This window comes from Neofelis nebulosa, chromosome 9, assembly GCF_028018385.1.
Source record: "Neofelis nebulosa isolate mNeoNeb1 chromosome 9, mNeoNeb1.pri, whole genome shotgun sequence".
In the NCBI taxonomy this organism is placed as follows: domain Eukaryota; kingdom Metazoa; phylum Chordata; class Mammalia; order Carnivora; family Felidae; genus Neofelis; species Neofelis nebulosa.
In genome coordinates this window covers 14565820-14589350 of record NC_080790.1, presented here as the reverse complement: position 1 = coordinate 14589350, position 23531 = coordinate 14565820, and the positions used below count along the sequence as shown (strand labels likewise).

Here is a 23531-nt window from a genome sequence, read left to right as displayed (position 1 = left end):
GCAAAAAAAAAAAAAAAAAAAAAATTAATTATGTACTTTGGTCTCAAGCCCAGGGGACATAGATTCTCTTGGCAAATTCTGGAAAGTTGGACCAAACCTTGCAATTCCTGTCATTCCATATCAGTGAAATCTCAGTTTATTAGGAAGTAACCATAGAAGAAATTCCCAGTTGACCATTAAAATGCCTGAACAGGTACTACTTTCTTTCACTTACTTTGATCTGGGCTCAGTGAGCTCAAGTGTTGCCACAAGACCACATGTCTGCTGGTATCACAGGAGTAATTCTATGAATGAAAATATTTACAGCTGAGGTTATTCATCCATTAAGGTAAATAAAAGGCATCACTGATGTGATGTGTGTGTGTGTGTGTATATAATACACATATTACATACATACATACAATGTCCCGCTGCCTAAGCAAGGGTCCTAGGCTGAGAATGCTGAAAGTATCTTAATACATCCCCTCCATCCATACAAGTTAAATGAATTAGAAAAATTAATAAGAAATGTAGAAAAACAGTATCTCACAATAAATGGTACAAACATGGTTTACTTAACATTTGGAACCTAATACCATAGCTAGTGTCTGGGCATAAATATAATTAAATCTAAATAACTTAAGAAGAAGAAAATGTGTGAAAACAGCTGATATGGGAAAGAACGTAATTGTCAAGGGATGCTAAAATGTCAGTTTATTATGCACATGAACCCAATACGTGTCACATAAGGAATTCCTTTCCTTCACAATAAACCATCAGGGATTTCTAAAAATAATATTGTACCAAAGGAACGGCTTGATGAACTTCAGATTTAGAAACTTACATCCATGTCCACTGTGTCCAGCTCATGTTTTGGAAGGAGGCACATCCTGAGACTTCATGGAACGAAAGGTGATTCTAGTGGCTGTGTGCTCACTCTGTTGGTCCTTTAAACATATCTGGAAATTAACATTGAAGAATTGTTATTACAAGTACACGTTTTTTTCTCCTTTGAGCCTGCATCATATATATAAGATTATATTTTCATCCATCATTCCTTTGGACAAGGTCAAGTGGGAAGGCAGGTTTGTTCTATAGCCTCAAGGGAACCAGGGCATCAGAGTGGAGGGGGTGGTGGCAGGTGTGTTAGGTCACCTCACTCCTAAGTGTTATGCTCAAAGCTCGATGTTCCCTAAACACAGGTGAGGGGCTGTGTTACATGATTACCTGGAACTGGAACTCTCTTGTGAACTTACGTTCTCTAACACCTCATTTTGTGTCCAAGAGAGTCCCACTGCTCTTAGGATTGTGTTCAAATTCTTAATCAGTCATTCAAGGTGTTTAGCTCTAGCTAAACACTGCATCCTCTTCCCTCACAACTCACTCCTACTCCCCTCTATTCTCTCACTTTCCACAAAACATGCATTCATGTGTGTGCTTAGTTAGTACTCATGGCAGGCTTCTTATGTTCCAGCACTGATCCAGGCCTTGGGGCTACAATAATGAACAAGACACTCACGGAATGTCCTTCCACTCATGGAGTTTATATGGGGAGAAGGGCACAGTGAAAGACAATAAACACAAAAGCCAATAAGTAAGTGAATAGTTTTTAAGTAACAATAAGTGTTAGGGAGATAAAGAGGGAATTTCCATGAGGAGGCAGAGAGAACCTCTCTAACTAGAATGGTCAGAAAGACCTCATTGTGGACGTGATGTCTAGGCAAAACCTCTATACAAATAGAAGGAATCGCAAATGCAAAGGCCCTGAGCTAGGAATAAAGTTGGCTTGTTTAGGGTGCAGAAAGAAGCCCAGTTTGGCTGAAGTAGAGTAATTGAAAAGATTACAAAGGTTTTTGACAGTTGATGGCAGTAGAGGAATCCTAAGATGGCTCCCAAGATTTCTCACAGAAAATGACCTTTTCCACTATATTCCGTCATATTCCCTCTTGTCCATGATGTATGAGATAGCCAGAAGAAAGGTTATCTGGAGTTTTTTCTGCATATCCAAATATATTTAGTTTCATTTCAATTGTTTTATTTATGTTACTTTTTTTAATTTTTTATTTGCCTGTTTAAAAAATTTATACAGGTTTATGTTTCTTTTAATGAGATTTAGTTCTTCCCTCCCTTTTTGTACTTACTAAGTGGGCCATAATTCACAAGCTGGGTCTGAGAATGGGTTAATCCCTTTGCAGACTGGGTATAGCTGAGTTTCCGCCCTTGGTTCAAATGCTAAGTGAACCTGCATAACCAGCTTCAGGTGCAGTTTAATCTTTGGGCCACTGTTTATTTGTCAAAGGCCTTGCTGTGCACTCCTGTAGGTCAAAAGGCGCAGAAATGAGAGGTGGCAGAGAGGTCAGGCCCTGGGGAACTGTGGAAACAGCCAGGACTCCAGTAGGCTTGGCCGTTAGCTCCCTGTGTGGCCTGAGCCAGGCCCCACGGCTCTCTGAGCTTCAGTTTCTACTTTTGTGCATGAGAGAGCCACAGGCCAGAGAATCCCTAAGGATCTCCCCCTCCTCCTCCCCCTCAGTACCTTACCTAGAAGACAGTGAGCTCTGAGGGACAGGAGGAGGCCAATATAACTGTTAGAAACAATTACTATTGGCTTGATCGAACTCTCCATTTGCTGAAGGACAGTCCCTAATACTGGTTGAATGTTTATTGGGTGTGGATCTTTGTTAATTACCTCAAAACATTATCACATTTCATCTTTACACAACTCTCTGGAATATGTACTGTGATTCTGATAAATTTTAGATAATAAAATATAGACTGAGAGCGTTTAAGGAATTTCCTCAAATCACACAACTGGAAAGCGGCAAAGATAGATTACCTCAGTTTTTACATGTACCGTGTTTTAGTGTTTAAGCTCTTTTCCAGCTATTATGTGGTAAAATACGAATTAAAAGCAATGTCCAACTACACATGGGTCTTAAAATAATATAAATGGCATATGTGGTACCAAACAACACAATAGATGTTTTCCGTAATTTTTACTGCAAAGAATATATTTCTAGTCCTCATTTTTGATTAGAGAAACTAGGATTCGGAGAGTTTAAGCAATTTCTCCAAAGTCCCACATCCAAACAGTCATGAAGCAAACTTGCTGGTCTGTCTGCAAAGCTCATTTTCTTCTATGGCATTTTGTCGTTCTTATGTGACAGAGATCAGTGGGGAATGGGACCACGTGTTATACAGTGAAGTTAAGGCACATGGTAGGTAGAGCATCAAGGTCACAGAGCCTCCCACAGAGCGAAGTGTGGGTTTGCTATGAAGGGTAACCCAAAGGTATTCGAGAAGAACCGTCTACTGATGAGAGGCATCAGCAGGAGGCAGTGGAAGTGCACAGGGTGTAGGTAAGCAGAGTGGGCTGGCCAGACACAGAAAAATCTTTTTGCACCCAGGTCAGGCTCAGGGTATGACTCTCTCCCACTGCCACACCCAAAGCAATGCCTCCCCCTTGTTCCATACTCCAGCGACAGAGACCAGGTCCTGAAAAAGGAAAACAAAGGTGAACTCTCTTGCTGCCCTTTCCGATAGTTAATCTTTTATGCGTGTGACCCGGCACAGTCAGAAATGTATGTCCTGCCAGGAAATCAAAGATGGTCCAGACCCACTCCCAGAAAAGCCTTGGTCTTTGTCCAGTGCAAACTGGGCAATTCTACATAGAATAAAAGACACACATTCATAAGCTCTCTATCCTTGGGAGTGTGCTCTAGGTCTCTGCTACATGGCTACTATGCTGGCTGGAAGAATTTGCCACAGTTCTATACAAAGGGCAGTTATTATCCTCTAACTTAGAATTCAGTTCTTTTTGCAGGGTGGGGAAAGGAGTACATTTAAAATACTGAAATCAAGGCAATTTACTTAAATAGGAAGGCAGACGTATTAGCAAGATTTATGGCAAACTAGTTTTATAAATGATATAAGCCACTCAGGGTGCCAGGGTGACTCAGTCCGTTGAGCGTCTGACTTCAACTCAGGTCACAATCTCACGGTCCGTGGGTTCGAGCCCTGCATCGGGCTCTGTGATGACAGCTTAGAGCCTGGACCCTGCTTCGGATTCTGTGTCTCTGTCTCTCTCTGCCCCTCCCCTGCTAGTGCTTTGTCCCTCTCTCCCCCCCCCCCCACCTCTCTCTCTCTCTCTCTCTCTCTCTCTCTCAGAAGTAAATAAAAAGTAAAAAAATAATTAAAAAAATAATTGATATAGGTCACTAACATGTGTTTCTATTATTTAATTAGAATGCTATCACATGTTCTGGTCAACCACTATTCTCAGTGGGGCATTATGTATATTTTTGCAGAATAATAATTAGTAAATAGCTTTTAATGTGTAAAACAGCAACTACAGCAACTTTCCCTGTCCTGTAGCATTTTGCTTAAGGCCAGTCTTAATGGTGAAGTTCTTGGTATTTAATTAGAAGAAAAGACATAGGTGTTTTTACCATTAGTGTCCACCCAATTTGTACTAATTCATTATGTATTGTAAAACACCCAAGGATAAAGGGAACAGTATGCCAGCCCCCATATGTTCCTCAAAGCTCTCACTCATGATATAGTTGCCTGGCATTTGGCACCATGAACACTGGGAACATAAATAGTAATACCTAAAGGATTTACTCTGGCCACCAGGTTCCTGTCTTTCTGCAGAAGGCTGTTGGTGCAGGGATGCTAAAGTATAATTGCTTCCTTTCTTTCTGTCCATTGTTGAAAGCAGGGCACTGAATTCTCCTATGATTATTATAGTGTCTTTTTCTCCCTCCAGATCTTCTTGTATTTGCTCAATATATGCCAAAGAAAACGAAATTACTACCTCAAAGAGATATCTGCAACATCATTGGAGCATTATTCACAATTGCAGCATTACTCACTATAGTCAAGACATTGACACAATGTTAAACATCCATGAATGGATGAATGGATAAATAAAATGTGGTGTGTGATATAATAATTATATATATATATATTTATATTTATATATAATATATATATTTATATATATTTATATTTATATATACATATATATTCAGATATATATATAATATTATATATAATATATAATTATATATATAATATATAATATATAATATATATTATATATATTTTATTTATATATATTTTATTTATATATATATTTTATTTATATATATATTTATATATATATATAATTCATCCATAATAAAGAATGAAGTCCTGCTGCCATTTGTGACAATTATGGATGGGCTTTGAGGGCATTATGATAAGTGAAAAAGCTCAAGATAGAGAAATGCAAATACTGTATGATCTCACTTACATATGGAATCAAAAAAAGCCAAACTCATAAAAAAAAAAATAAAGTAGAATGGTGGTTTCCAGGGATTGAGTGGGGGTGGTGGTGTCAGGGGAAGGGAGGTACAGGAAGTGAAGCGATGTTAGTCAAAGAGTACAAACTTCCAGTTACAAGATGACGAAGCTCTGGATATATAACATACAGCATGGTGACTATAATTAGCAATATTGCACTATAAACTTGAAAGTTGCCAAGAGAGTACATCTTAAATATTCTCATCCTATACACAGATGCACAGACACACACACACACACACACACACACACACAGGCAATATACGCATATATCAAATCATCACATTGTATACTGTAAACTTACAGTGTTGTATGTCAATTATGTCTCAATGAAGATAGGGGAGAAGTTAATGCAGTACTAACATATTACTATGTCTGAAGTAAATACAAACTCAAGTTATTTCACCAAAAAATGAGATTGACAAATATACCTTTGGTATGTTTTAACAGACTTAATCATTTGCCTTTCTATCAAGAATATATGGAGTTTTTGAAAGAAGTTCGTCCTAAAGTGTTTTGGTCATTACATAACCTGGTGGTGATTAAAGAAAAAACAAAAGATAAGGAATTTTAAAAGATAATTTGCATGAACTCTGGAAAGGTTTAAATATTGGCAAATGCTCGTTCCCTCAAGGTAAGCCCCCCCTTCTCAGTGTGTCTTCAGACGAGTAATGGCATTGCCATCAAAGGGTAGCTTGTTAGAACTAGAGACTCTGTGGGGTGCCTGGGTGGTTCAGTCAGTTAAGTGTTCAACTTTGGCTCAGGTCATGGGGTTTGTGGGTTCGAGTCCCATGTCGGGCTCTGTGTTGATAGCTCAGAGCCTGGAGCCTGAATAATATATTATTCTGTATTTTTATCATGTTTAAAATATTATGATTAAAAAAGGACAATTTAGAGAAGTGGGAGATTTCTAACTAATAAAAGAAAACAAATAGCAATAACAACAAAAACACTGTAAAATTAAAATAACTATCCCTAGAATTACTTTATTTAAGAAAGTATGGTTTTTAATGAAATGAACTTTTCAGAAATATTTTTAACCTAATAATAATGACTTTTTCACCTGGAAAATGATCAAATTACCTCCTTGTGCTTGCCCCATGGTCTCATTTGCTCTGCAACTTGTATGACAGAATCAATACTGATATATGGAAACTTCTGTGAGTCCAAAAAGGCACCAGTGGTCCAGAACCACTGAATTCAACACAAATTTAACCAAAGTCAGAATTTTCTTTTTGACCCAGGTTGTAAGAAGGATATACGTCTCAGAATGGATTTTCATGAGGAACCAGATTTCATGCAGGCTGACAGCAGACCTCTAAACTGCAGTTCAGTCAACTGTGAGTTGTATGATATTGAATGAAATACTTAACCTCATTGAGTCTAGGTGGAAATAGCAGGTCATAGTGTTGTTATTAGTACGAAATGGTATATAAAATACTTAGTACTGTATTTAGCTCATAGTAAGTGTTTTATATATGATGGCTCACAGTAATAATGATGGTGGTAATAAAACTATGGCCAGGGGCGCCTGGGTGGCTCAGCTGGTTAAGCGGCTGACTTCGGCTCAGGTCATGATCTCGCGGTCCGTGAGTTCGAGCCCCGCATCGGGCTCTGTGCTGACAGCTCAGAGCCTGGAGCCTGTTTCAGATTCTGTGTCTCCCTCTCTCTCTGACCCTCCCCCGTTCATGCTCTGTCTCTCTCTGTCTCAAAAATAAATAAACGCTAAAAAAAAATTAAAAAAAAATAAACTATGGCCAGTCTATGCTTTATAAGTGTTTTTTTTTTTTTTTTTGTTTTTTGTTTTTTGTTTTTTTTACATTCAGGACTGTAATATTTCATGAGATATATGTACTTTATTTTGCAAGGCAAATGAACAAATCACCAAAATAAAACACTGCATTGATCTGGCTTTGGTTCAGATATAAAGATGTGCCCAAGAAGACTACTAGCTCTTTCTAACTCACTCTCCCTTCTATTCTATATTTTCTTCTTTCTCTACCCCAAGTGTAGGTTCACTTGGATTCTAATAAAATCTGCCCAACTGACCTGCTATTAGTATATGAACCAATAGATGAAAATGCAAATCCTAAGGTAAGAGTTTTAATTTTTATTTGATATTTTATTCAAATAATTTTTTTTAAAAACTTGAACTCTGATTGATTTTTTAACATGATGTTTTCATACATAAATTAAGAAGAAACAACCGAAGGTTTTGCCCAAGGACACATTGTCTTGGGTGCAAAGTTTTAAATAAGAAATGTATGATGTCATGACCTTTGTTAACCAACACCTACACATCAGCTTTTTTCGGTGACCGCAGGATAAGCTTATCCTTGGCCTGAGCCAGCCCTGTAGCAAACAATGGAGCTGTGGGTATGAACAGAGTTGGAAAACCAAGGGCAAGATCATGGTGTCAGTTGGCCTAGAACTTCTGTGTACAGGGCGTGGGGTGGGGTCCTCTCCACTTGTCCTTCATGGATTAATGGCCACGTATTATGCTATCTGCCACCCACTTTCCTGCCTCACCACCAAATGGTAGCTTTGTTTCTTAAATGAATGAATGAGACTTTTCCCATCTTTTCTTCAGAATAGAAAGAAGCCCTAGAGATGACAACGTGATATAATATCTCAAGGCTTCCCTTTGAAAATATAAAGCAGAGCATTCCTTTTCCAGAAACCAAATGGAGTTTGGAAACGGCAAAGGACAACATTGTTAAAAGATCAAAAGCTAATCTCTACAACCAAGTCCTGATGCTTTCATGGCCCCACTCAACATGCAGCTAAAATCATTTGTGAAGCTTCTGTAACCCAAGGATGTCAGGCAGCTCAGATATACAAGAACAATATGTGCCTGGCAGGACAGAGGAGCTCTGGCCAGGAGAAAGCACTTGTGACATTGACTCCTCTCTACTATATTTTGTAAAAAGAGATCTGAAAATGAAGGGCTCCTTCTGTTTGCAAAGCTGTCCCAAAATGTGGCTAATTGATGTTTTCTTAAGAAAATAACCATGGAGAAAGACCAAATCCCCCTCACTATGAAGTTGGGCATAGCTCACTGAAAGAGAAGGGAAGTGAAAGTGAATAGCAATCAGGGTCCAAAAGCCAAAGGCTTCTCACTTGCAGCAGCAAATTTAACAACGGGCATGGTAGTGCACAGGGGGAAGGAAGAAGACAGTGAGGATGGGGGTGAGAGGACGGATGTGAATGCTCGTTAGTTCTAGTCCCAAGACTGGTTATAGGAAGGTGACTTATTTTAGGACTGAGGAAGAAAGGTGGGAAAGGAGAATTGTGCTTGAGGGCACAGGGGTATGAAGAGACATAGAGATATTTATTGAGACATTAATGAATTCCTATATTGGGAAACATTCTATCCATTTTTTGTTCTTCCAAAAAAAAGTAAGCAGTTGCCAAGGATAGGGTGTCAAGCAGATTTCCTATAAAAAGCTTTCCTAATAAATTATGTACTTGGTAAGAGGAATTGCATTTTACATGCTATGGCCTTACTTCACAGTTTTACAGATTTCTTTAATCCTGACTATATTTTCCCTGGTTTTATATGAGCTGCTGACACTGGGTACTAGTGGTGGCTGGTAAAATTGTACTTTTTCCAGGGTTTTAAATCTAGAAATGGTAGCTAGAGAAGGAGGAATGGAACTGCAAAATGGCTGTGGCTACAGCTTTTATGATTCCAAGGAAAAATGAACATGTCTTATAATATTCAAAGTTTCCTTTTCCTCATAATTTTTAGAATGATCTCATCAAGAAATGTGTTATCACTTTAAATTTTCAGAAGAAATGGGAGCAAATTATGATTATCTGAAAATTCAGGAGAGACTAGTAAAGCGAGTTTGAAGAAGTCCCTTCAACATACGTTAAGCACTCTTTGATTAAAGCCATCAGTACTGCCTCCACAGTGCCAGATCTTTCCTAAGATGTCTTGGAAAACTTCTGGATGTCATTCCTGAATTCTGAAAAGGTCAATGATAGAATATGAAATAAAATTTTTTCTACGTTAGAAATACTGAATATGATGTTTCAGTTAGAAGGCACATATGGAAAAGCACAGAAGTGAAATTCACTGCACCTTCATGGTGATTTAGGAACAGTTTTCCAGCAAGGGCTAAATGGTCACCAGGAAGCAAGAGCAAAAATGAGCACCTCAGGCACAGGATCATGCCTGGGTAGTTTACTGGGCTGTAGACCAATATAAGCTGAGGGATCAATTGCCAATCTCGATGGCTTCTACGAGAGCTGAGTATTTAAATCAAAACTCCACATTTAGCATGTGTGAATGTGTAAGATTTTTTTGTGGAAAACTTTAAGCACTTGCTACCACAAGGACTCTTCCAGACTGTCTTCCCTGGGACAATGGAAGGTCAGTGGAATAGAGTCAAGAAACCTCAAATCCAAGTTCATCTCTGCATTCAATTGATGTGTGGTTTTGAACAAGTCATTTCCCTTTCCTCCTCCTTTTCCCTGTCTGAAAATTAGAGATGTGTCATGCACGCTACCTAAGTTCCTCCTAATTCTAATGTCACATGGCTGAAGATAATGTGTTTATTTTGAATTTCAGGTCAATATAGTTCCATCTTCCCTAGGAATTAAAGAGTCTTTGGAAATTAAAACTATAAAGAACCTGAGAAGTAGTCAAACTCAAATCCCCTCATCCTACTCACAAAGAAACCGACCACTTGTGTTTGTTGGCTTTACTCCCAGATGCCAGTGAAAATATTTGGTTGTTTCAAGTAAGTGCAGCAACGAAACTCCTTTTGAATCTGAAAAATTCAGTTTCACATTCTCTCACACAGGAATAATGTCATTTCACTGTCAGAAAAGAATACAAGTTCAAATTATACTAGAAACAAAATATCCATCTCAAACGAAGATGGGGTTTTCAGCATCATAGAATTAAATATCCCTACATCTGTCCCAATGGTGAAACTTGGAAAGAAGCTGCATAATGCATCAGCTATTCAGCTTATCTATGGCACAGTCTTGGGGTCTGGACCCAGTTGGTGGAGCCATGTCTGATAAGGAATACCCACAGTCAAAACAAAAGTACCTGAACCTTCCCATATGTTTAAGGAGAACTCTGGAGCCCCAAACAAGGACATGTGGGGACAGAAGGAAGAATAAAAAGCAACTAGGAACAAAGCAGAAAGTATAAGACCATTACTAGAAGGAGCAAAGGGCCCAAGCTTTTCTTCCAATTAGGAGCCAGCCCAGTGGGCCATGTACAGAGAAGCTTTAAAATTCAAGGTCAAGGCAGGCAAGAGTGATTATGGTAGATGGCTGCCCCCACCAAATTATTCATTTGTTTTTATTATCATGCTTGTAGAAAGTAATTGCCATAACTTGGTACCGTGTTATGATATTGTCTTTGAATCTTCTAGTGGCAGATAAGTTTGCAGATGCCTGTGTCTTGTTTCACTAGCTGAAATATTAGCTCTTTGAGGATCTTATTAATTACTGTATTCCCACAGGTAGAGGCCTGTTATAAAGTAGGTGCTTTCTAAATGTTTGGCTCGTTCCATAGCTATCAAACGCTCTGTTTAGTTGAGAGTTATATCATCAGGCATTTTATTATATTATTAATGAAAGTTATTTCACAAAGTATGCATTTTGTATATTTTTCTAAGGGTTTATAAGTCTTTACAGGAGTATTGTAGTCACTTGCCAGTTCCAGAGATCTCTGGGTATGGAACATGGGGTAATCCAAATTTATGTGCATTTATGTATTTAATAGTTGGCTTAAAAATGTTGGGTATTCAGATGAACAGAAAAACTGCCCATCTTTGTTCATTACCATAATTTTGTGGAATTCATGGTTCATTTATTTGAATGGTATTCTGAATTTTATTTACATGACTAATGTATATAGCCACCTCCATACACACAAGACTACTATTTCATTTATATCCTTAAACTTTGAATACCTATGCAGAGAAGAGATTCATTCTGTACTGCCCTAGTCTTTTGCTATTCAGAATGTGGAGAACCTCACAGGAATTGCTTATCCTACCCAAGACCCACTGAATAGTTATCTGATCTGTTTAAAAGAGAAAGATGTATACTCTTTTCCTTCAGTAGGGTTGCCCCTCCATTTATCCATTCACTCCCCCTTCAGACATCCTTTGCTCAATGTCTTTTACATGGAAGATATAAAGGAATGAATTAGGCACACAAAAAGAAGCTAGAAAAAGAATCCTTTGATTTCAAGGCATTGATATTCTAGAGATTAGATAGATAAACACATGATCACATGTCCCTTGCTATCCTCTACTTGATATCCCCACTTATACAATCCTGGGTGCTAGTAGGCACTTACAAATCATTCACTACCCAAATGGGCCAATAAATGTAATTATGAGAGCTGGACACAGTGGGCACATATGTGGCCAATAAGCCACTATCGGACACATTTTGAGATTTGAAGGAGGCATCTTTTAGATAAAATAAAATCATACCCTGAATGGTATCCATTCATGGTATTCATGTGTTTATAAAATACGGAGTTTGTTTTCTCAAGAATGGTTTGATGTTCATGTAGAATCAATCCACAGTGGATGTAAAAGGAAATCCCTAGCATTTAAAATTAATGTAGGAGAGGTTAACCTTGCAGATTCACTTCTAGGAGGAGTCCTGCCAGAGCAGAATCTTGGGTGGGTAGGCAGATCATGGTGTTTGCCCAGCTGACCATCGCCCCATTATTTAGCTGTGTGCTAAGCAGGTCCTATGCTCTCTTCATAGAACAGAAAGTGGCTGACATCTCCTGTGTTTCCTGTCCCTTAGCACATAAAATCACAGTGATACAGAAGAGGAGCTCAAGACATGAGTACTTGCCTTTCAACCATCCAAAATCTACACCTACCCTGTGTGACCTTCCCTGGGATGGCTTCTCCAGTCTGCCCTACGTGAGAAAGTGTGAAAAAAAAAAACAGGCTTTGCTGAGGGTACCAACAATCCATGAAATGGTGGTGCAGTCTGCAAATTCTGTAACAGTACCCGTTTTGCAGGAAAGGTGGTGAGACATTGACAACCTGCTAATATAATACAGTGTAGGACTCAGGAAGCCCAGCCTTCCCCCAAAGTTTCTCCCAACAGAACAGAAGGACCAGGTGACAGCAGAGGTAGAAATCAAGCTGCTGAGCCAGCACCAAGTCCATGCAAAAGGGATTGTCCAGCTTATTTAGGCTTTAAAACATTCCTGAGCTGAATGTAACCCAGTTAATCTTTCCATCAGGCTCAGTGCTGCACTTCAAGATAAAAGTGTCACTCATAAGTCATCAGGCACTGGGGTCTGGCAAGAAGCCAGATAACACTTCTGTGAAACACTGGTTCCAAGCTTTGCCATCTACTTCATCCCCTACACATTCTAACCCAAGGCTGGGAGGTTTAAGTAATTCATAGCTGAACCAAATACAATTTATTCAGAGGATACACTGTGTCTCTTGACTTGGGAATGGAGTAGTCATGGAGAGACAGACCATGGAAATTAGCATTTTGTTGGAATAAACGTACCCTGGGTCACCCTTATCCTGTACCATGGAAGCAAAGACCACATCACTCTCAAGAGACAAAACCAGAACCGTGAGACCACAGCACTCTCCAGAGATGACACACTACTTCCCTCAGCAACTTCCAGGTTCCTGAAGCTTCATATTTTAGTGGGTTTTCTTCTCCCACTCAGTGTCCCATGAGGTGTCCACCATTGGAGCAATCATTGCCAATCTCTTTACCCCAGGGAGTTGAGCTGGCAGAGACCATTTGAATGTTTATTTTTGAAGTGTGACATGACACAAATGCCATCAATGATGTCTCTACCTCATCGTTCTCCTAAATCCTTAAAAATTTTAAATCTATGCCTCGGTGTGAATATTTTTGACTTGCTCCTGTGACTGTGTAGTGTATGTCAAGCATTGTTTATTTATATGTGTGTGTGTATATAAATTATATATTACATATATAAATTATATAAAATATGTTTATATATAATTTTATATACATAAATTATATATAAACATATTTTATATAATTTATGTATAAATTATATTATATATAATATTTATATAAGTATATAATTTATGTATATATAAATATATATCACTCCTTTGGAGATATATATATGTGTGTGTGTGTGTGTGTAGAGAGAGATATATATATCTCTATATATCTATATCTATATCTATCACTTCAAAGGACTTCTGAATATTTTTTACAGGTAACAAAATCGAATGTCAGGAAGGTAAACTTGTCTAGAATTATAAAAGTAGTTGGTAGCAGAGCTAAGTTATGAATCCAGGATTTTCTATCAGTAGAGCTGGACTTTTTTTTTTTTTTTTTTTTTTGCTAAAAGCTGCCTTCCTTTTTCTCCGTGAGGCAAGATGAAGGAAGGATGACATCTTGACTGCTGTGGCCTGCAGAAAGAGTGAAGAAAGAAACATGCTAAAAACATGGTAGAAATGTTCAGGACAAGGAAATCTCAAGATAAATTTAGCCTAAAGTACAACTTTGAGTGGACATGGCCCACCGAGTGGAGCAAGTCTGCTTCTGAACCATTATGGGGGAAATAGGTGTGTTTCCATAGAATTAGTGTGGGACCTAGACTCCAAGTGTGCTCTTAAAGGTGTATATTTTAGAAGCAGCCTCTAATTATTTATCTACTCGTGTCGTAAAATAAAACATCCCTAGGATCCATCTCTGCTTTTATCAAATCCTTTTTACTTGGACAAATCTCCTAACTCGTTTTCCTGAACAAATTTTATTCCTTGCAAACTTTGCAGCTAACACCAAGGAGATTTGCTAAAATGTGAATCATACTGTGCAGTGGCTCTGTTTAGAATCCTTTGAAAGCTCTGGGGAACCCGAAGGAAAATTACCAAACTCCTTAGCATAACACACTCCACTAGGCAGCCATGCTGATTTTCTTGTGATGCCAGGAACTTTCATGATGCTGTGCTCTGCCACAAGCACTCCCTCTACCTGCATACCTTCCCCTCACCATCTGCCTCAGTTTGCATGACGCTTCCTTAGGAATCCCCTGAATGGTAAAAAAAAAAAAAAAAAAAAGGAAGGAAGGAAGGAAGGAAGGAAGAAAGAAAGAAAGAAAGAAAGAAAGAAAGAAAGAAAGAAAGAAAGAAAGAAAGAAAGTTACAAATGGTATCCACCTGGAACACCACCTTCTATCTTGGGGATCCTACTTTCTGAGGACATTGTTTGAGAGGTTAGAGAAACATTTCCCTGGAAACTAGTTGATGGAACTGATGAGCTAAGCAGGAAAAAAATGAAAATTAAAGACAAGAAAACTGATAAAGAAATATCACAGGAAGAAGCAGGTTATTGAGGAGGTTTGTTGAGTATGGCCCAGGAGTCAGAACCAGGATCTGGTGTGGAAGTAGTCTAAAGTCAGATTTAACATATTTTTCGAAAGGCTTTCTTGAGATTAAAGATTTATAACTAATTAAAGATTATAACCAAATATAATTAAAGATTATAAACAATACTCCTGTAGAAAACTCTGGGTTCCAGGTTTCAAGAGAAGGCTAGATGATGCCATAGAAGACATTGCTACAGGAGTTAGGAGAATAAATGCTCAGCTTTTCTCACAGGCATTGACCATCAGGAATGACAAAGAGAAATGGGACAGCAATGGAGTGGAGAGGAAACCAGCTAACCTATTGGAGCCTACAACCTCCCATTAACTCCTCCATGTACAGAGTCACTAATGAATTTAACCACAGCATACAGCCTCCACATAAGCCCTGAGGATATTACCTTCTCCAATCTTATAACTGTTTAAAATATATATATTATTAACAAGAACTCCATGACCTCTACTCTCCAATATTTGTGGGTAAGGAATTTACAAGCAACATTATTGGGGACATGCATGGATATTTGGGTATACAGACACATCCAGTAGAGAAATGTTTTTATGTAAAGGCATATTTTAATGTTGGCATATAAATTTGTGCGTAATTTACCCTCTAGTAGTCAGCATGGTTATTGCTATATTCATTTAGGCTAGAGCACAGTGATGGTGCAAGACTTAAATATTACCTTGCAAAAAAGTAGTTTGTATACCTCAGTGTCATAATGCATCCCGTGCCCAGTGTACTGGTGGGATGCACTACAAGTAGTTTGTTATTAATGGTAGGTAAAGTCTGAAATTTGTGAATGATGTAATTTTAGAACACTATAAATCAGATACAAGATTATTCCCCATATAATGTAATTCTCACTCACTTGCTTACAATATACTTTCTGAAAGAGAGAGAAATGGGTGGAGTTTTAATTAGTACTTAGGAAATTGCACATAGCCTCTGGTGCATCCCATGGAAATGTGTGATACATGTCTTCTGTTATATGTGTTGTGACTGATAAGTTGAGAACTTTCTTCTGAAACACTGAGTATAAGGTAACACACTGTTCACCTGTCATCCCAAAACTCTACATTTGCATGACCTTTAAACTACATGTGATGGACAGAGGAGCACACGCTGAAAAATGCTTTTAAGGTAAATCTTTCCATTCTCAATTTCACACAGTGGTAGCTAAATAGAAACACATAATGTATATTAAAAACACAAAAATAATGCATTGACTTTTGGAAGAAACTATAAAACCCTTATCGCTTTGTAGTATGTGCACACATTTGTAACCTGACTATCCCAGTTGTCCAAAAAGATAGAACAGATTGAATGACAGCTCATGGCCAAATTTCGGTAGGAAATAGGAAGATGATTATATGTTTGCTTTTAGTACTGTTAGGTTATGCAATGCCTTTGTTCATTTAGTTAGCCACTATATTAAGAGCGCTAGTATTCCTCTGCACAAAAAAACAAAAAATAAGCACTACTCTCTAAGAAAGCAAGAGACAGATGCAAATGATGCTAGGGAGGCAAGTAGGGACTAGACCAGGTAAAATCTCGAAATCCTTATATTTTATCTTTCTCCTAAACTCATTCATTGAAACATTGAAATACATTAAGCAGGGTTTAACATGATAAAATTTTCACTTCAAAAATATACTGTGGATGTAGTTAAGAATAGATGTGGGTTATTAGTTTAGGAAACTTTCACATAAGTCCAGGCAACAGACACTAGAATAGAATGGTGGAAATAGAGAAAAGTGGTTGAAATGAAAATACATTTAGGAGATAAGGCTGAAAGTCCCTAGTAAGGCATCAGCGATGTGGAGGGAGGAGGGAGGGCTTAAGGATTACTCTTAAGTGTCTGGTTTGCACAACTGTGGAGGAATTGCAAATGAAGGAGCTGGAGAACAGAATGAAAGGATCAGGTTTAGGGAAAAAGATAACGGATTGGATTTCAGATATATCGACCTTAGGATGTCTTTAAGACCTTCAAGAAGAGATGTAAAATAGTTATTAACATATATTGTGGAGCTCAAAGGAGAGGTCTGAGTTGGAGATGAGTATCAAGTTCCACAGTCCCATTTGTTTATCCTTACTCCAGGCTCACTCTGTTCTGATCACTATGGCTTTACAGGAAGCCCTGACATCAGATACTCTAGGTACCTCAATGTTGGTCTCCTATTAAAAAATCATTTTCAGTATTCGAGATCCTTTCCATATTTGTATGAATTTTAGAACCAAGTCCTCAATACCTTCAAAGACAGAAAATCTTGCTGGGAGTTTTGCTGAGATTGCATTGAATGTATAGCTCATCTTGAGGAAATTTTACATCTGCCAATTCGAATCTTCCAATTCAGTATAATGTTATATCTTGTCATTTACTCAGGTCTTCTTTCCTTTGGCAATGATTTGTAGCTTTCAGTGTAGAGGTCTTACACATATTTTGTTAAACTTATACCTAAGTATTTCATGTTTTTGATACTATTGTGAGTGGTATTTTTAATTTTTAATTTCCCAATTAGTTTTCTAGTATACATAAATAAAACTATTTTTATATGTTGCTTCTGTATCCTGAGATGTTGCTTATTTGTTTGAGTAGGGTGTTTGGTTTTTTTGTTTGTTTGTTTATTTGTTTTGGGGAGATCCTTTAAAATCTTTTAAATACATGATCATATTTTCTGTGAAAGAAATACAGTTTTGCTTTTTCCTTTTCCTTATATTTGCCTCTTATTTATCTCCCTTGACTTAATTATACTAGCTAGGGTCACCAGTAAAATTCTGAGTAGACCAAGTTGATCACTGGAGACACCCTTACCTCCCTTACCTTATATCTGGTTGTAGGAAGGAAGTGTTCAGTGTTTCACAATTAAACATGATGTTAGCTATAGGTTTCTCACGGATTTCCTAAACAAGATCCCAGATATCACATATCAGGACATCTACACTGAAAGCTACAAATCATTTCCAGAAGAAAGAAGGCCTGAGTAAACGACAAGATATAACATTATACTGAATTGGAAGATTCGACTTAGCAGATGTAAAATTTCAAGATGAGCTATGCATTCAATGCAATCTCAACCAAAATCTCAGCAAGATTTTCTTTATTTGGAGATATTGAGGACATGATTCTAAAATTCATATAAATATGAAAAGGATCTAGAATACTGAAAATGATTTTTTAATAGGAGACCAACATTGAGGTACTTAGAGTATCTGATGTCAGGACTTCCAAATATCACCATGTTGGGAGTGTGGGCTTCAACATAGGAGTTTTGGGGTAAACCAGTTTAGTCAATAGGAGTTTGCTCGTTTAGCCTTTCCCATTTCTGGCAATCTGCTCCACAAATTCCAGCCACCTCAGTCTCTCCAAGCTATTTTATTTTCCTTTTCATCTCAGTGAGACCACCATGCTGTGTTTGAGTTTATCCTCCATGCACCAAGTTCTCATATCAACTGGATAATCTTGAATGAATCATAGTATTGCATTTCCTGTGTGCATTGTCTGAAACAGTCATTTCAAACATTTAGAACAGTTCTTATAGTGTTTATAGCAAGAATTCCCATCCAGTAACTCTAATTAGGCTGAAGTAGAAACCTAAGCTATGGATTTTTGAAAGTTGGGGATCACATAAACTGGTGGAACCAATGAATTTAATGGTATGGTGCAAAATTAGTTGATGTACAGGACAGAAAAAAGCATATGAGAACTCATGATTTTGGAGATGGTGCAGCTATTAGCAGTGACACAGTGTCACAATGTGATAGGGTAACTTCCTCTCCTTCTTTATTTGACAGACAAATGGTATGAAAGAAGAAAAAAAATCAATCACCTAATTGGTAGTATCATGCATACATATTTACATATTCACTCACTAAGCATTACGTACATTCAATTATTTATTCATTTTTTTTTCAGCAAACATTCCTAGTTGTCACTCAGGATTAAGACAAAAATGTATAAAAATTCAGATAAAGTTTAGCCTGTGGCTAAGATGAGAGCCTAGGAAGGAAATTAGTCTTAGAAGAAGACATCAAAACTAAGCAGAATAGAATTTTGGGAGTGAAAGTAAGATGTCCTACTTAATGCAGTTGATGATTTTTAACAGAAATATTCTAGATACAAATACTTTACTATATTTATAAACTTTTATATCCGTAGGCAGTCATCAAATTGCATCCTATTGAGGAAAATAAACCAGTCCATCCATCTATTTCTCTGTCAATGCCTCGTAAAATAGCTGGTTTATGTTTCAGACATAAGACAAAACAAAAGTCCATGGAGTATTTTCCTTCCCAACATGTTCCAGAAATTTACAAGTTATATTCTTTGGAATTGCCTCTCATATTATCAAAGGATTGCAGTTAACCAAGCATAAGCCAGAAAGGTGATATTACTTAGTGAGTCAGATGGAATGGATTCCAATCCTGGCTCTGTATCCGAATAGCTCAGTAACCTTGGGCAAGATGCTAACTAGGGGAAAGAAATAAGATACAGATTCAAGAGATATGGAGGGAAAACGGAAAGGAATAGGGTCTGTCTGGCTATAAAGAGAGAAGAGTCAAAAGTGATTTCTTGTTTCTGGTTGAAGGATGTGAGAATATTGGTATCATAAACAGACATAGAAGAAGAAGGTCTTAAGGGAAACGACTAATATCAATTTAAGATATGCAGAATTTGAACTCCTGGTAGAACTTAATGTTGAGCTTCTAGGTGGAGCTCTCTACTAGAAATTAAATGGCTTGATGTTAAATCCTGGAGCTCAAAAGAAAGTCATTTATACATTTTTTTTCAACCAACAACAGTTATATACTTAATTTTCCAGTTACTGCGCTGGTTGCTAGGGATTCAGAAATAAGAGACTAAGCGACTGCCCCCAAGGAGCTTACCTCAGTGGAACCAAAGTTTATAAGACAGTTAGATCATGCGATCCTAAGTGCCAAGTTTTGGGGGCTAAGGTAGAGGTAGGGGCACAGTGCTGTGCAGATTGCCCGCCTAGGAAGCAGGAGGTGAGTAATCAGAGAAGGCCTCCAGAGGACCTGAGCTAAGTCTTAAAGGAAGAGTAGGAATTTGTCAGTCAGAGAAATTGAGGAAGGACTTTCAGGCAGTGGAGGCAGGGTATGTAGAAGTACAGAAGTTTTCACCTGTAGGACTGACTTTGAAAACCTCAAGAAGTGCGTACATAATTTCCAGTAATACCACCTTTCTCATTTTATTCCTACATCATTGTCTATTCCTTTTTATTATCCTTTTTACCATCTTCTCTGCTCAGCCCCTAAATGATAGCACTCTTTCCTGGGCTGCTTCTCTCTTCTGTCTATATTCTCTCCCTAAATGTTCACACCTATGGCTTCACGTATCATTTTCATGCCAATGGTTCTTCTCTGAGCTCCTGACTCTTATAATCCTTTGACATCTCCACCTTACAACACTCACCCAGAAAAAAAAAAAACAAACAAATTTGTCCACTCAATTTCCGTATATTTTTCCCAAACCTGCTCCGAGTACCCTCTTCTCTATTAACAACAATATCATCTACCAATTATCAAACCAAAACCTTGGAAACCATCTATTATTCTTCCCTTTACCTCACCTCCTACATCAGATCATTCAGGGAATAGTCAATTTTTTGTCTAAAATATCCTCAAAAATAACCTGATATTTTCCATCTTCATTACTAGCACTCCAGTGCTAGCTACCAACTTCTCTCACTTGGACTATTGCAACAGATTCCAGGATGATTACCTACTTTCTTGTTCTTGTACAGTCATTTTCCCATTTAACTGTGACCTTCGATAGGGGAGTTTCAGAGGCAGTGGAAAAACTTGACCATAAGGATTTTAGAAGTGAGTAATGAAGACTTTTTATTTGCTCATTAATTCATTTACTCATTCATCTAATTTGAGAGAAACCTAGGCATTCTTTGAGAAAGATGTCAAAGTAATAGTGGAAAGGGAAAAAAATGAACATGCAAGAGAATCATGCATAGAACTGAAAATCTAACGCATTGAAGAGAAGCAGGATAGCACAGAAGTTGGGAAGATATGATGTGGAGGTAGATTATTTTGTTCATATTCTAGCAATATGACATTGGGCAAATTATTAAGCTTGCTGGGCCTCAATTTTCTTGTAAGTGACAGGGAGAGGACATGTGGTCATTGTAGATAGTGAATGAGCTTCATGCATAAAGGGCTTAGAACAGAGCCTGGTGCAAAGGAAGTACCCACCAAATATTCAACACTCTTCAAAATTGATTCGATATATGAAAATGTTTTGAGGTGAAAAAAAAAGTAGACTTCAATCTCCTTTGTAAAGTAAAAGTCATAGTCATTTGTAAGGAGTTAAATGGAGGTCTTGGAGATTGAATAATAATAACAATAATAATAATATATTACCCTTTATTGATGTGTAAGGCATAATGCTAAGTACCTTACATACAGTTATTTTTGTCCTCCTAATAACCCTGTGAGTTCAATTCCAACATTACTCCCACTTATAGATTGTGAAATTAAGGTTTAAGGAGGTAAAATAATTTATCCAAGTTCACACAGATAACGAGTCAGGATTTGAACCAAGTCTACGATATTTTGTGTTTTAAACTGCCGCACTGGGGCGCCTGGGTGGCGCAGTCGGTTAAGCGTCCGACTTCAGCCAGGTCACGATCTCGCGGTCCGTGGGTTTGAGCCCCGCGTCAGGCTCTGGGCTGATGGCTCGGAGCCTGGAGCCTGTTTCCGATTCTGTGTCTCCCTCTCTCTCTGCCCCTCCCCCGTTCATGCTCTGTCTCTCTCTGTCCCAAAATAAATAAAAAACGTTGAAAAAAAAAATTTTAACTGCCGCACTATGTTGCCTGTCAATTTCTTACTCTGCATATTTGAACAGAAATGCCCCCCAAAATATTAAAATCACTGCCCTTTCAATAAAATCAGAATAGAATACTATTTTATACTGCATATGTTGATACTCCCTCTTTATTGAAATATACTTCATACAACTAATCAAATAAAAACAGTCTGACTGTCCTCCAGAATTCCTTTTGAATCTGGTTTAGTCTTCCACAGAAAGGAACAAATTTCACAGAGCAAAAGACAAAAGCACCCACTATCAAACTGCACCACCGCTGGTGGCTCACAGAGAAAGCTGTCCCGGGGCAATGATCCCATGAAGATGACAATAACATTTTAATAGGGAGTTCTAACATCAAAACTGTGTTTTCAAAAGTTTCTTTCATCTCTAAAGCATGTTCTAAATATTTGCTATTCAGGCTTCTGTAATAGACCTACCATGCCTTTGCACACAATACACAAAAATAACCTTAGACTGACCTGGAGGGCCTGGGCCTGGCGAGTGATAAATCTGTTAGCCCCAATTTGGAGAGCAAAGTATTTTCTAGAGGTCACAACACTACCATTCACACAGGACTACAAATGCTTTCAGAGGTGCTCCCTAGTAAAATCATGATGAGTGCTTTGATCTTGGGGTCTCTTTCTTTTTGTAACATGTCCGAATACCTAGGATTAGGAGGCAGGCAGAAGTCAGAGAGAAATTAAACAAACAGTGGAGAGTGACCAGCCAGGGTGGCTTCTAGTACTGAGGCCATGTGTTTGCCTCTTTACTTGCAGATCAAGGTGAAAAGTGCATCCTGAGCTCCAGCCAAATATGGTATATAAACAAACATGAAAGAAGGATTAACTCTCTTCCCTGAGACTAATGGGGGCCTCAAAAATCAATAGCTGATTTGTGACAACGAGACTAAGTCAATATTGGGACAAAAGATGCTAGCTATATCCAACTCACCCTTAATCTCAGGTAAACTTGTAGTAAATTCAACATTATTCATTTCCCTGGCTGCAATTCTTCCTGCCTCAGAAGAAATACTGATGTAGGAGACACACACAAAAGCCACCACTTGTTTCTTCTAATCAGATCCCTTTCTTCTCCGACTCATGACAGATGGCTGTTTGCAGACATTTTTTTTCGTCCTAATTCTAGTTCAGCCAGCGGGAACTCTGTGTGGAGAGAGAAAGCAGCCGACTAGCTGCCCACTGTTCTGCCTGCATCCTGCATTCCTAATACAGGCAGAGAACCATCATGAGCAGCGTTCTCCCTAAGGGAAAAGACTCCCCTTCATCCAGAAGCTCAGAACCCCAGGATACATGTGAGACAACATTTGTAGGTATTAGGAGCAATGCTCTCACAGAATTTCCTAAGGATTTTCATCTGCATCACAGATTCAAGACCCCCATAGGCATCAAGGGTTTTATGAGTTTGAGGTGGAAAGTGGCTAAGTCCCATGGCCTAACGTTTCCACTCCTGAGTTTACATGATGTATGACTCCCAGACCAGCTTCTCTAATATACATATATTCAGATTATTTGGGTTTCTTGGCCAACCTATACACAGAGAATTTTCCAGAAACTACCTAAGGAAAAAGGGAGTTAAACCCTCAGCCATGCTCACTATCACCATCCACATTTTGCAGATGAAAACTGCCTGAGAGCACAGAATGAATTAAAGGTGGATCTAGCATGCACACCCAGACTCTGACTCCAGGGTCAGCAACCAACATTTGAGCTCTACTTTTACATGACCTTAGCATGCATTTTTATCAGTCTGAACCTTGGCTCTCCCATCAATAAAAAGCATGTTTTAATACACATCTGGCAGGGGGCGCCTGGGTGGCGCCGTCGGTTAAGCGTCCGACTTCAGCCAGGTCACGATCTCGCGGTCCGTGAGTTCGAGCCCCACGTCGGGCTCTGGGCTGATGGCTCGGAGCCTGGAGCCTGTTTCCGATTCTGTGTCTCCCTCTCTCTCTGCCCCTCCCCCGTTCATGCTCT

The 23531-nt window shown here is 38.4% G+C and overlaps 1 long non-coding RNA gene across 1 annotated transcript in view; it reads right to left on the bottom strand.

Annotated features, from left to right (window-relative positions):
* Positions 1-212: 212 nt before the first annotated feature.
* The window catches only part of LOC131486165 (uncharacterized), a 41686-nt gene continuing 18367 nt past the window's right edge, over positions 213-23531 (bottom strand). The window contains exons 2-3 of the long non-coding RNA XR_009249213.1: positions 824-938; positions 213-284 (exon numbers count right to left, since the gene is read on the bottom strand). This is a non-coding gene — a long non-coding RNA (uncharacterized LOC131486165). The remainder of the gene's footprint in view (positions 285-823; positions 939-23531) is intronic.